At 49.3% G+C, this 11,659-nt stretch overlaps 1 pseudogene across 1 annotated transcript in view; it reads right to left on the reverse strand.

The window, feature by feature from the left end:
• LOC149357921 (uncharacterized) overlaps nt 1–4,220 on the reverse strand; it is an 89,351-nt pseudogene extending 85,131 nt beyond the window's left edge. Inside the window, exons 1-2 of the transcript XR_016291903.1 lie at nt 4,013–4,220; nt 1,234–1,515 (exon numbers count right to left, since the gene is read on the reverse strand). The product of XR_016291903.1 is annotated as an uncharacterized LOC149357921 (transcript). The remainder of the gene's footprint in view (nt 1–1,233; nt 1,516–4,012) is intronic.
• Nucleotides 4,221–11,659: the final 7,439 nt, after the last annotated feature.

Below are 11,659 nucleotides of genomic sequence, written 5' to 3' on the forward strand. Positions count from 1 at the left end.
GTTAGCCAGTATGACCTTACACCAGACCGTTTCGCATGTCTTGCTTTCCGTGTTAAGAGGTATGCTGTTTAGTCCATTATCGACAATGACAAATACACCACCGCCATGCTTATTACGGTCCTTCCGGTATACATTGTAATTAGGTGGAAATATCTCACAGGAGCCTATTGTTTCGTCCAACCATGACTCAGTGCCAATAACCACATGTGGCTTGACCAATTCCAAGAGTGCTTCAAACTCCTTTTTGTTCTTGAGGCTACGGCAGTTGACGGCATTAATTATCAAGTCGGTTTTATGGTCTGCTCTTTTCTGCGATGCAGGATTCTTTGATGGCTATTGGTTTATGCTTTTCACGGAATCAGTAGCGCTGTCATACATGTAAACTTGTTTCGCCAACTTTAGTTTGTTGACATTAAGTTTGTAGTCATCGCCACGTTCCTTGGCGAACTGTATCAGCCTCTTCCGCTCATGCCTTACTTTATTCAAGTAGTCTTCACTGATAGCAAAACCTGTATCTTTTAGTTTTGAGGCAGCTGCAAGTAAGCGTTGCTTGTCTTTGAAAGATAAGAATTTCACTATAATCGGCCGGTTTTTTTCAGGTGAGTAACGCCCAAGTCTGTGCGCTCTTTCCATAGCCATCGAGCTAAGTTCTACACTTAGTTTCTCAGCACAAAAAGTCATAATTCGTTCTTCACACAGTGCCCATGTTTCATTCTCGGAATCTGGATGGCCAAAAAAGATGAGGTTGTTCCTTCTTGATCTGTTATCTAGATCGTCTTGGCCTTTGTGGAATGTCGCAAACGAGGAAGCAACCGATTCGACACGAGACGAGATCCTTTCTATCGATTCTTTTAACTGTGGGACACATGAAGCGCGGTCTTCAGCGCACACAACCTTGGCGGCGAGCTCCTCTACTTTTTGTTCAATGGCCAGCTGATTACTACGAAGCGAACGAATTTCGTCAAGTATGTCGGACTGTTTTTCCAAGATTGATGGTAACTGCATAATAGCATTAAACATTTCCTGTTCTTGCTCTTCGGTAAGAGGACCAGGATTCAGTTCGACATCCCCGGCAAGCAGTAAGAGCAACTTTGAAAGCAGACAAAAAACGGCAATACAGCAGCACAATCCTAAAAAGATCGTGCGACATGCAAGCATGTACAGGCATTGGGTGGGATCTGATGCCAGTTTTCTAAAAGGTTTCCCATTTACACAACGATAGGAATAACCAACCTGTAGAAACACGAAGCGTAAGTGCCTGGCAGCCATGGCGGTGCCAGATCCCGAAATGGTCGGCTGCGGCGGCTGCTTTAGTAGTCTTTCGTCCGAGGGTGATCATGGTGGCCAGCAAGCGAGAGAATCAACCGCAGGCAGCGCTGTCATGTCCAGTGGTGACTTGAAATCTAAGGTAGCGCAGATGAAGGGCTGGCACGTACAGTCCTTGCAAATGGTGTAATCAGGAACGGGACACGGTGCATCGATGCTGTCATGATAAGCAGCCACCATCTGCATAACCTGTAGAAACACGAAGCGTAAGTGCCTGGCAGCCATGGCGGCGCCAGATTTTATATCCAACAACAGTCGCATATAAAATCAATGGCAAATTTCACATTCGACCGAACGAGCCCCTGCATTCTTTACTGAGAATTGCATGCAATAGTCACCGGTAGCTCAGGTTTTTTGAGTCATTTCTGAAAAAATTTTTTATCAAATTTTGTAAGAGCTTTGGGGAACATTCTGAAATTAAGAGATTTCACATACCGATTGCCTGAAAGCACTTACAGTTTTTCTTTTCTTTCTTTTTGTAATGCTGTGCGTCTTGGATCTCACAGTGTATTTCATAAAGCTTCTGAACAAACTATCCCACCTTAATCCAGTATAAAGTACTGCCTTTAAACTTAAGCTTCCTGAAATGTTTCCGTATATGGCTACTCTGGAAGCCTTTCATGTCCAGCTTCCTGGCACAAGGCTTATATTTGAATGTTACTCTGTAACACTTTCTATTTTAGAGCATAATGATTTTTGAGTGGACAGCTGTCAAATGTGCTCATGAGGTTGTAAAAAAAATCCACCTTTGCTATAATGAGTTTAGAGGTTCATGCATGAGATCCCTGAGCAAGGCTATTGATATTGGGTTGTTTGCATGCTATGCTCGCATAAAATTGTCCCACACACTGGCCACACTTTAATCGCACTCTCTGGTGGATAGCACAAACCTCCCAGCTTTATGCTGAATGAGTGTGCACTTGTCTACTTTCGGCTAAACCGTGAACAATGCTGCCATGCAAGGTCACACCCCACCTTGGTGTTCAACCTGCCTTTCAATGCAGCTCTTGTTGCTGAATGTTGCAATCTGCTTCCACTGCGTACGTTTGGGAAGCTGGCTGTGTCAACAGTGCCTTCTGCTGCAGAAGTGAGGGCAAGAAAAATTTTGCGGTACTTTGTTTTTGGTCTTAAATACTATACTTATCTTAATAGCATGTTTTCGCGCGACTGGTGATGCAACAAATGCTTTCTTGTATACAGCAGTGAGGATGGGCAAGTATACTAAAAGTTCTTGACCCTAAATGCAAAATGTAATATCATAACGTGTTGTAATGGTAGACATGCCAGCAATGACTTTTGATTCACAACTCCAAGAGCCACTCACACAGGTGACAGAAACAGAGAGGGCCAAAGTGCATATAGTAGACGGCAGGGGAGGATTTATCTGAAATTTTACACAGGATAACCATACTGAACACCTTTTATCTCAATGAAAAAAGTCCAAGAAATGCATGTTTAAAATGTGACTACCCCCCTCCATCAATCCACCCTTTGTAGCATGGCAACATAGCATATTTCACATATCTACAGATCTAGTATTGTGCATAATATATATTACCATAGCATTTCAGACTTCTAGAAGTTTAGGAGTACCCAATGGCTGCAGTATAAGTTTCACGGTGTTGTGCATCATTTCAATACTGTGTTTCATGTTTAATGTGCAGAGCTACAGCTGTACGCACCGCTTTTTGCTACTTGATGAAATACTAGCTTGTAATGTCACTGCATAGTGGCACACTTTACTTGTGATCGACAATACATAAAATGAAAGTCGATCTATAGTACGGAATGAATGTATTAAATTATTTTTCTTCAACATAACCACAGGCATCAATGAAATTCAGCACACATGTGGATCCTCATTTCACTAAGTACTTTTTACCCCAAATAACACTATCACAGGACATGGGCTCAATAAACACGTGAGAAAAGGCCTTCTAATTCAGTTAGAGCTTCGCCTTTTTCGCACTTCTTGACCATGACATCAGATAGAAAAGCAATTGCAAACCTGCAACGCAGTAGACGAAATGCCCGTGCGATCGTGGTCGCCGAGCACGTTGAAATCCATGCACGCAACAACGAGAGTTTTGCAGCGAATTCAACGTGAGATATGAGTGAATGGCGCCAATGTCAGCTTGTGAGCACGATCAAAAACAAACTCGAGCAGTTGAGAAAAGTACGCCTACGCCGCACCGCAAATGCTACGCCGTTGCTAAGCTGCCCGAACAAGATGGCCTCACGATCGTGAAAAACCACGTGATTTCCTACACACTTTTCTCCCAGGGTGTTGTGTGGAAAGGGCCTCTCCTCTTTTTTTTCCTCCCTGCGTGCTTTGGGCTTGCTTTCCGTTATTTCCACCGGGTCGCAATAACGATTTGGCTTGGATTTCCGTTATTGCGACCGGGTCGCAATAACGCCGGCCGTATGAGTACCAACCATGCAGCACACACACGCACACAGCCACAACATAGCCACAAGGCAATTCAGAAAACCGGAACCAAAACTAAACAACGATACCACTCCATAAAGTGCAATGACATCTCTTGAACGTGAATTCAAAGCAACTAAACAGAACAGGTGCAGGTGAAAAAAACCAAGGTCTACGCACTTGAAGGGCGTCGAAAAATGCTGCGCCGTTAAAATGCGCAGGTCCGCTAATAAGAAGTGCTTCGTAGCAAACACTTACTGGTACATCTGGGACAGGTTTCTGATTTTGTGGCTCACCTCCGCTGCTGTACAAAGAAACCCGAGGGTCCGCAATGCCTCCGCGTACACTGCGACGTTCCTTTTCTGGCGCCGCAAATCATCTAGACGGCCTTGCCAGCAGTCGATGAGAGCGGCTGTCCCACGCTCGCTCCACAGTTTGCGCGCCGACGCTCATACCGACGCGCAGCAGGACGCCATTTTTGTTTACACTAACGACAATTAAGGCAGTGTTGCCACCTCTGTTTCCGAGCATTACGCCAAAATGGATTCAGAAGTCCACTAAATATTTTCGAAAAACACCAAAATATCCGCTAATATGCACTGTGATGCTAGGTGTAAAAATACTTACAGTGCGTCTTTCTTTAGCTTAGAAATGCAAACAAATGTAGCGATCCAGTGTCAGAACGAGTGGAAAAGCAAAAACGAAACCAGAATGCGCAGCGGCGTTTAAAGCGGCGTCTGCTTGTGCGCGTATCATAACCAGTCATGAGCATGAGGTCAAGTAAAAGGTGGCGTATTTTATCCCGCAACTGTGCCTAGGAGTCAAGCTTACAGTCACATTATTTTTTGAGCAACATCCGTTGGCAGCGTCCAGGGCAGATAGCCGCATCGTTTTGCGCCTCCTAGCTGCGTCCTCAGCGGTACGCAATGCCCTGTATAAAAAGTCCTTCACAAGGTGCCATTCTTCATGGATTTATTGTATATAAACATTAGGAGATAGCAACAAGCGTTACAGAGTACATCTATCACATTGCTTGAGCAATTACAAGAAAAAAAATGGCGGGGGCTTTGGTTAAGCTTGGTAGGTTGCGAAAGCAAAAGCGCAGCGCCTCCAACTGAAGGAACGCAGTGCGCCGCGTCTACAGGTCACGCGTGGCTACCGGCCGCCGCTGCGCGACGACTCAAAGCGTTTTCGGTAATTTTTTATATTTTGTTTTTGATGTTGTTGCGACTGAGAGAAAGGAAACATAATCTACAATTGATATCACGTCACAGCGGCAGTTGCGCCACAGGTGCGCAGCGCGGCAAACACACACCGTAACTGCAGCCGGGCTCTCTGAAGGAGCGAGTTGGTCGCCCAATCTATAGCTGGTATGAAGTCCCAGCGGCAGTAGCGCCACAGGCGCGGCGCGGCGTAACTGCAGCCGAGCTATCTGAAGGAGCGAGTTGGACGCCCATATTCACTCCGCTAAAGGTCAAACGTAACTGCGGCCGGGTCACGCGAAACTTTGCAAGTGCGAGTAGTATTGCTTTCGCAATAAAAAAAACATGAGAGGAGTGTAAATATGTTTGGACTAGTCACGCCTAGCCCAAAGCAACTCTATGCGAGCGTTGAAGCAAAGCTACGGAAAAACTTTGCGACGTCAAAACACAAATGCGTCAGCATCTTCATCGGAATCTTCGTCATCCACCTGCAGGTAAAGTGGCCGACACGTAGCACTTCCGGATGCTGATGGTTCACTCTGTCCACTGCAACTGGTATCAGTTTCAATAAGTCGGGTAAATTTTTCTGGAAGTTGGTAGTCAAAACATTCTTTATCGTACCTCTTCAGCCCCGCTCTGATCCCTATACTATGGCATTGACTGCAGCTGGAGCGAGCCTGTTTCGCAGTATTGTCTTGAGCAAGTTCGTTTGGCTGAACGATCTCTCAGCTTCCGCGTTCGAATAAAGTAGGACCAGAATTGAGATAGTAAAGCCTGCTAGTTCTCTGAATAAGTTCTCCCCTCTATAATTTTTTACTTCACACCAGAAGCTCGAGGTTTTTATGCGAGAGTCGTGATGCTCTGCCATTGGCTTTCCGCCGCATCTATTTTGCCTGGCTGTACACCTACCGCTTCCATCAGTGGGACAAGAGAGAACTTCAGTGCACACAAGGCTTTTTCTACTGACAACTGTCCCACGTTTTTTAAAGTTTCAACGTTGTTAGGAAGCCTCTGCCGTATTTGCTCGATGAGAGAAACCAAGAACTTTAAGCATCTCTTTCTTAAAGGGACAGTGAGGAGAGCTCTATTAGTATTTTTTTTTACCGCAAAATCCGATAGTTCGGCATTTCACGGCTCTGTTGCCACTTCGCCGGCAGCGAAAGATGCATGTATTTCTAAGAAATTTGGACTCGAAGTCGAAAAAGTTTTTCCCGCCGCTCTGATTCAAACTTGGGATTCTCTTATGACGACACAGGACTAAGTGACGTGAAACATGACGTGCGCATGACGTAACGCAGACTCCGTGATTTCTGGCGGCAAGCATTCGGTAGCCTTTGGCAGCCGCTCTGTCTGGGAATGATTTCTTGATGATTTCTGCCAGATGGTCGGCAGTCATAATGCTGCAAAGTTCATCTATGAACAACGCCGCCCTACTCTCTGCTGTACTCGCTGCACCGCTTTCAGTTCGTTTCGGGAAGGCAGTCTGCTTTTGCGACGGGCCCAATACGCTGGCAGCATTCTGGTGCTTTTTTGTATCTTTGTGCGCCTTCAGGTCGTTGTATTTGGATCCGAGTTGGCAGCGGAAGAATTTACATTCGGCAACCTTCAATCCATTGGGTGCTGTCTTGCAGAGAAGCCAGCTGCTCAGATCCGGATCTTTAAGCCATTCGACACGAAACTTCTGAACGTACTTCACTTTTGGCGTTTTTGGCATGACAATCTCCCATGCACGTGCGCACCGTCTGGGATGGATTATTTTCTGGCGCAGCGCCGCAGACAATGCCGATATACCAAGCGGACTGCTTTATTCTGCACGGAAGCAAGGGGAAGGCGGAAGCACTGAGAATTGCGTTCAAAGTGCAGAGCGACTGTAAGATAGAAGGCTGGCGCCGAGGTAACCTGCGAGGTGTGGGTAGCAAAAGTGACCGAGGCGCCTGCGCCGGCGGCGTGTCGCCTTTCGCCGCACCTCGCAGGGTCGATTCATGCATATGGCATCAGTTGACGCCCTACAGCAGCCAGGTGCGGAGAGGCGCAGGCTACGAATCTCTCCGTTGGCTTCTTCAAGGCGTGTCACATAATAACGCCCCATGCCAACTGGCCAGCCAACGAGCAGGCTGCCGGCGCCGCTCCTAAACTTCCTTCCTCGCACATAAACCGCGGGCCACTTTTTTTTTTTTTTACTAAAGCCCAATGACAGAATTTCTCATTTTGTTCAGATCCACTACAAATCCGCTTAAATAGCTGAAATCCGCAAAACAATGAGAACCAATAATTAAAGGGCAACTCCGGCGATTTTTCAGCCATTTTAAGTTAATGGCTGTTTTGTGTTCCTAAGAACCTCCTGTATTGTGTACGATACAAGGTTTTCAAAAGCAACCCTAAAATAATTTTTAAACAGCAAAAAAACGCAAAACTCGAAACCGAATGACGTCACTGGCTTGTTCGCCGCGCTGTGAAGTCCCCGAAGATACCTGAAGTACCCTGAGCACCGCTGTCGACGTGACTGAAAGTGCGGAGAATAGCTTTTCCGAGACCAGCGAGTCTTTAGAATACGACTCATGCGATGGTTTCGGGCTGGACGAATCGCCTTTCAGGTATGATCCACCGCCGCGCGAGCCAGCCGAGTCACACCACAGGCCGCGTCACCTGCAGCATGGAGACGGTCTCAACTCGGAGAAGTAAGTACTTGAGTCTTTTCTCGTGCATGCATTTGTAACACAATCGTCAGAACAAAAGTTAATGTGATGCTCCCGCTGACAACTGTTCGTGTGGCGAGTGCCGGCCGACCCAATCTGATGAAAGAATCTGCTGCCGGAACGTTGCCGTGGTGCACAACGTCCTTACAGGGGCATGCATCACCAACAGTCCTCTCTTTGCGAAGCTTTGTCTCGATGGCGAGCTTTTGGAAGTGAATTCGCGCCAGCTACAGTTCTACAATTCAACATACTTTCAGCACGGTTACCATGGTCCGCTTCCTTTTGACGGCCGGGCTTCGTTCAGCTGGCCGCTGCGATAGGCTGTTGTACTCGAATAACGTTGACACAGAATCTGCCTTCAAGCGTCGGCTGAACGAAGCCTTAGCGAGTCCAAAGCTCTCTCTGAGGTACACGCGCTGTCTTCATAGCAATCTGGCGCGAAATGTTCTAAGCACAAGCGGGAATGCTTCCTCGGAGACCAGTTGACACGGCGGACAGCTCTCACCCACTTGTCGCGAAGATTCTTATCGCTAGGAAACCTATGGTAGAGCACGCCCATTGTCCCAGGTGAAAAATTTGTGCATCCCACAGCACAACAGAAGTTGCCGTGACCCATCACTCCGGCGTACACACCCCATCAAGCACGTTGAGACGATGCGAAATCGCACAGGTGGTCGAAATAATTCCGGAGACCTCCACTACGGCACCTCTTTCTTCTTTCACTCCTTCCTTCCTTCTTTCACTCCTCCCTTACGACGCGGTTCGGGTGTCCGTTACTTTCCTCCGCGCTCCGCGGGGCGCGAGCGCATCCGGCGCGGTCGCGCATCGAAGCTCTGCGGCGCAGGCGCACACGGGTCTGTATGCGGCGCTTCGTGTCGCCTGCTACTAGGGTGCATCGAGGCACCCTCAGTGCTTGCTGTGCGGTGAAGCGCACCTAACTCTCTGCGCGCCTAACTTCTGTCATATATGACAGAAGCTAAAGTGTTCGAAACGGAAGTGGCAGGTCTGACCCTGACAGCGGCGGCCCCGTTTCAATGGAGGCGAAACGCAAGGCACCCGTGTACTGTGGGATGTCAGCACACGTTAAAAACGCCCATGGGGTCGACAATAATTTGGGGTCCTCGACTATAACGTCCCATGTAGTCTATGTCGGTTTCGGACCCCATAAACGAAATCAATTCAAACCCGCAATGACAAGTTTGTAGCAATACATGCATAGCCCGAAGGCGTTATAGACCACATGGGACGTTATAGCCGAGGACCCCAAATTATTGTCGACCCCATGGGCGTTTTTAACGTGTGCTGACATCCCACAGTACACGGGTGCCTTGCGTTTCGCCTCCATTGAAACGGGGCCGCCGCTGTCAGGGTCAGACCTGCCACTTCCGTTTCGAACACTGGCTTCTGTCATATATATATATATATATATATATATATATATATATATATATATTGAAAGGGGGTTTCTGCACAAATGGTACAAGGCGTGGTGTTCACAGCGGGCGACACAAAACGGCGAGCAGAACGGTGGGCAGCGCAGAAGACCGCCAGTCCAACCCAAGCGATCTCGTGCAGCGCGGCGGCACTTCGTCGTCGTCGGCGCTCCGGCAGCGATCGGCCTAGGCGGTATCAGGCGCGGCCGTCGTGGTTCGCTACAATCGCCCCGGGAACGAAGATTAGCCATCCTAGCGACTTATGGCGAGGTCAGGAGGAGCGGGTCGTAGTAAGTCTTCAGGCGGCTGACGTGGACGGTTTCTCGGCCGCGATGGCGCAGTTCCGAAGAGGGGTTGAGCGGCTCCACGATGTAATTGACCGGCGACGTTTGCTGGACGACGCGATAAGGCCCGTGGTATTCCATGCGGAATTTTGATGACAATCCTGGTGGTGTGCCGGGAACCCAGAGCCAAACTAATGATCCAACCGGAAAAACGTGTTGCCTGTTAACGTTATCGTGGCGATGCTTTTGGCGGCCTTGGGATTCAGAGGTAAAAGAGCGCGCCAACTGGCGGCAGTCTTCTGCATGCTTTGCGACTTCGGAGAGAGGTGTCCACTCGCAGGCGTCAGGAGTATAAGGTAATATGGTGTCCATCGTGGACGACGGCTCACGCCCATACAGAAGGAAGAAAGGGGTAAAGCCGGTGGTTGATTGCGTGGCGGTGTTGTACGCGTATGTCACGAAAGGAAGGACGGCATCCCATTTGGTCTGATCTGCTGCAACGTACATCGTGAGCATATCTCCGAGAGTACGGTTGAAGCGCTCGGTGAGCCCGTTAGTTTGAGGATGGTAGGCAGTGGTGGTCCGGTTTGCGATGCGACATTCGGTAAGCAGAGCTTCAACGACGTGTGAAAGGAAGGCGCTGCCTCTGTCACTGAGCAGACCGCGCGGCGCGCCGTGGCGAAGGACAAAATGGTGCAGCAGGAACATAGCAACTTCGCGGCTAGTAGCAGCAGGAAGGGCGGCTGTCTCGGCATACCGGGTGAGGTGGTCGACGCCGACGATAATCCAACGGTTCCCAGAGACCGTACAGGGAAGCGGGCCATAAAGGTCAACAACAACGCGATCGAAAGGACGTGCTGGGCATGGGAGTGGTTGCAAGGGGCCGTTCACACGGAGAGTGGAAGTCTTCCGCTGCTGACAGGCGATGCAAGATCGGACGTATTTTCGAACATAGGCGTACATGCCGCGCCAATAGTAAGGCTGAGAAATTCGTTTGAATGTTTTAAGCACACCAGCGTGCGCACACTGTGGGTCAGCGTGGTAAGATGCGCAAATTTGGGATCTTAAATGGCGGGGAATCGCGAGAAGCCACCACCGACCATCAGGCATGTAGTTGCGGCGGTGTAGAAGGCCGTCCCGGAGGGCAAAGTGCGGAGCTTGACGCCGTAAAGTTCTAGAAGACGCAACGTTTTGTGATGAAGACAAGGCGTCTATGAGGGACGCAAGCCACGGGTATTTCCGCTGCTCCGCAGGCATATCAGCGATGGTAAGAGACGAAAGTACGGGATCTGTCGCCGAGGAGCAGGCAGCGTCGCTGGGAAGGGGAGACCGAGACAAAGCATCGGCGTCCATGTGCTTACGGCCGGAACGGTAGACGACGCGGATGTCAAACTCTTGAAGGCGAAGAGCCCACCGAGCGAGGCGACCGGATGGATCTTTAAGCGACGATAACCAGCAGAGTGCATGGTGGTCCGTGACGACGTCAAACCGGCGGCCGTATAGATAGGGTCGGAATTTCGTTAGCGCCCATACAATAGCTAAGCATTCCTTCTCCGTAATGGAATAGTTGGATTCAGCTTTGGTAAGCACGCGACTCGCATACTCAACAACGTATTCTTCAAAACCATCTTTGCGCTGGGCCAGGACAGCTCCGAGGCCAACGCCACTCGCATCCGTATGGACCTCGGTAGGTGCTGTGGGGTCATAGTGTCTGAGTATCGGCGGCGAAGTCAAAAGATGGCGCAGGGTAGTGAACGCTTCGTCGCACTCGGCCGATCAGCCAGATATGTCATTGGTCCCGCCAAGTAGCTTCGTCAGCGGCGCAATGATGGACGCAAAATTGCGTACGAAGCGCCGGAAATAAGAGCACAATCCTATGAAGCTTCGAAGTTGCTTGAGCGAAACCGGCTTAGGAAATTGCGCCACAGCACGGAGCTTGGCCGGGTCAGGGAGAATGCCTTCCTTGGAGACGATTTGCCCCAAGATGGTCAACTGCCGAGCTCCGAAGTGGCACTTCTTGAGATTCAGCTGCAGTCCGGCGCAGTCAGGCAACTCAAAACCTGCTTTAAGCGTGCGAGGTGTGTGGTGAAATCGGCGGAAAAGACAACAATGTCGTCCAGGTAGCAGAGGCAGGTCTGCCATTTGAACTTCCGCAAGATGCTATCCATCATCCTTTCGAATGTGGCGGGAGCGTTGCAAAGACCGAACGGCATCACGTTGAACTCGTAGAGGCCGTCGGGTGTAACAAATGCTGTCTCTTCTCTGTCAGGTGCAGCCATCGGTACTTGCC

This window comes from Amblyomma mixtum, chromosome 3 (genome assembly GCF_055824585.1).
Source record: "Amblyomma mixtum isolate Tamu chromosome 3, ASM5582458v1, whole genome shotgun sequence".
In the NCBI taxonomy this organism is placed as follows: Eukaryota; Metazoa; Arthropoda; class Arachnida; order Ixodida; family Ixodidae; genus Amblyomma; species Amblyomma mixtum.